Source organism: Meles meles, unplaced genomic scaffold (assembly GCF_922984935.1).
Source record: "Meles meles unplaced genomic scaffold, mMelMel3.1 paternal haplotype, whole genome shotgun sequence".
In the NCBI taxonomy this organism is placed as follows: Eukaryota; Metazoa; Chordata; class Mammalia; order Carnivora; family Mustelidae; genus Meles; species Meles meles.
In genome coordinates, this window is record NW_025721189.1 from 158,015 (window position 1) to 161,376 (window position 3,362).

The following is a 3,362-nucleotide window of genomic DNA, read 5'->3' on the forward strand; positions in this document are numbered from 1 at the left end:
AACCGACGTTGCTCCCTGGTCTAATCACCTAGAGAAAACCAGAGTGTCCAGTGTCCAAACCTGAGCAAAATAAGTGCTCAAGAGGTAGGAGGATCTCCCCAGTACCTGAGGGAGGTTAACCAGTTCACCCCCGACACCAGGAACTCTACAGGGTTGCACTAACGGAAGCCCCTTTCCTGTCCTCTGGGCAGGGCAGGAAGCCAGAGGGCCTGGGTACACCTGTGCCAGCACCACAGTTACATTCCTGATTAATGTGAACATTCCCTATGGGTAGGAAAACTCTTTTATGGTTGTCCTCTGCATTTTGCAGCCCCTAATCATTGATTAAAATTCACAGAATGTGCTTTCCCTTATCTATGCCTTCATCCACTTGCAGACATATTAACTCTGTATAAACTTGAGGTGAAAACTGAGTAAAAGGAAGGTCTGGTAATTATTACTGTATTACTGCTGAAACTACTGCCTGTTATAACCAGATGCAGTCAGCCTGGTGAGTGCGGGAGATAGAACCACTTCCATGCCCAGGACTCACACTTGAGTGTTCTTTGGTATCCACTAGGTTTGCATTGTCTTCTGTTTGGAGCTATTGTAGACGTGTTGGGGACAAGCTGCAGTTTCAGTCCTCAGCTGAAATAAGTGGTGTGGGGTATCTGCTGGTGTTCTCTAGTTCCCCTTTCTTAACTTAAAAAATGGTAGAATGGCAAACAGCAGGTAGTGGTTGGAGTTTGTTCATGGGTCTTGGTAATACAGAATATGAGTTCGTTTGGCCCTTCACCAGATGCTACAACTGCAAACTTTCCTTGCTCCCTCAGGGACCCTAGAATCAGGGGAAAGTGTTGAAAGAGATCTCCAGAGCACCCAAATGGATTGGATTCTGCTGCTCTAAGTGGAGTGTAAGTTTTAAGTAGGAAAGATGAGCTTAAAACTGGTATTAAATGAATATATGACATCTTCTTTCTTCATTCATCTGTATGTGGACATTTGCAATCATTACATATTTGGACAATTGTGGATATTTCTCCTATAAACATTGGGGAAACAAGCATTGCTTTGAATTGTTACAAGCACTGCTTTGAACTGTTACATTTCTATCCTTTGGATAAATGCATAGTAGAGCAATTGCTGCATCACATGATAGTTTTTTTTTTAAGTTTTACTTTATTTGATAAAGACACCATGAGTAGGGAGGGGAAGAGGGAGAGACACATTCGTGGCTGAGCAGGAAGTCCATGGTGGGGCTCAACCTGGGATCATGACCTGAGCCAAAGCCAAGTGTTTATCTGACTGAGCCACCTAGGAGACCTGAGTACTTCTATTTTTGGCTTTCTGAGAAAACTCTATACCATTTCTGGAGTGGCTGTACCAACTGGCATTTCCACCCACTCTGAAAGAATGTTCCCCTTTTTCTTCAGCCTAACCATCATATGTTGTTTCCTGTCTTCTTAAATTTAGCCAAATTGACCAGTGTGAGATATTATCTGTTAATGCTTTGAGTATGTATTTCCCTGATGCTGAGTGATGTTGAACTTTTTCTACTATGTCTGTTGGCCATTTGTTTATACACAATGGAATATAACTATACCTTCAGAAAAGAAGAGCATCTTGCCATTAGCAACCACATGGATGAAAGAAGGGTTGTTATGCTAGGTGAGATATGTCAGTCAGGGAAAGAGAAATACCATATGATTTCACTCATCTGTGGAATTTAAGAAATAGAAAACATGAACATAGAAGAAGGGAAGGAAAAATAAAATAAAATAAGACAGTGAGGCAAACCTTAAGAGAGACCCTTTACTGTAGGGAAAAAACTAAGGGTTACTGGAAAGGAGGTCATTGCGAGATGGGTTAACTGGGTGATGGGCTTTAAGGAGAGTACTTGATGTAATGAGAACAGGGTGTTATATGCACCTGATGAATCACTGAATTCTACCGCTGAAACTAGTACTATAGTATATGTTAATTAAATTGGATTTCAATATGTTTTTCTAAACACTGTTATTGAGATTTGTTTCAAATTTGTGGTACATTGGGAGCTTGATGATGGAGACGTTAGCATGTTGCTAGAAAATATTGCTTTACCTTGACAATAAGCTCTCAATCTGTTTTCTAAAGAGGGGTACTGGTGTGAAGGTGATCTTCTGAAGATACAATTAAGGAAAGTTGAAGAACTGCCTTAATTTTCACTTTAAGGATAAATAAGTATATTTTTAAGTTCATGGGATGACTCCGCTATTCATTACAATGATTATGTTACTTGAAGCTTAAATTACACTTAAATTCACCTTTGCTTTTGTTAAGAAAATTGTCATTTGTCTAACAAATGATCTATTGCTTATGTTCATACCTTCCTAGACAAACCACTAAAAACTTGAGGTATCACTGCTTTCAGGAGATAAAGCTTGCAAACCAAACCAACAAAATGATGTGACAAGGTTAGACTAATAAGTAGGATTGGAAACTACAACAATCTTCACTAAAATGCCAGCCAAGTGAAGCATACAGTGGACAGGGCAGTTGTGGATTGACCAGGAGAAAAACAAAGGTGTTAAAGTTTTGAAATGAGTCTTGAGTTAGTAGATATTATAGCGAATAGCTGGGAAAAATGAAGAGATAGGGGAGCCTAGGATGGAGAAGGGCTTTCATCCCTCTCAAGGAATAGTTATGATTCATTAAGGTGAAGAAAGATTATTTACAGTGTCTGATTGAGATGTGTGGTTATAGAGGCTTTCCCACCAGACCTTACCCTCCCAAACTGGAAAACTTCTGTTCTCAAAACAATGAAATTGATAAAGATTCCTTTGCGGAGTGTTTCTTGATTTTCAGAACAAGAGTTTTTCCTTTGACTTTCACTTTTACTGTTTATCCTCCAAGACCATGTGTAAAATCAATTATTTCAGGTGGCATAGACTTTACCTTTTGCCAATTCCAGTTTATTCATTTATTTTTAAAAACTGAGGTAATATTGACATGTAACATTCTATTCCTCTCAGGTGTGTATCAGAGTCATATATGTATGTATGATGAAAGGTTCACCACTGACTTCTGGTTAACGTCTCTCCCCATTGTTATATATTTCCTTGTAATAAGAAAATTAAGATATTTTATTATAGAAATGTTAAAATATAGCATACAATGTACAATCAAATATGATTAACTGTAGTCATCATTAACGACAGTTCTCGTAAAACCAGTTTTATCCATTTTCACAAGATTTATCCATTTTCATCATTAACTACAGTTCTCATAAAAGCAGTTGGATCCATTTTCCCATCTGCAAGTCACATATGTTTGTTAAGGGAAGAAGCAGGTCCTTGGTTCTCTTTTCATTCAGAATAGTTTGCCCTGTGTTTGTGGCTTTTTAC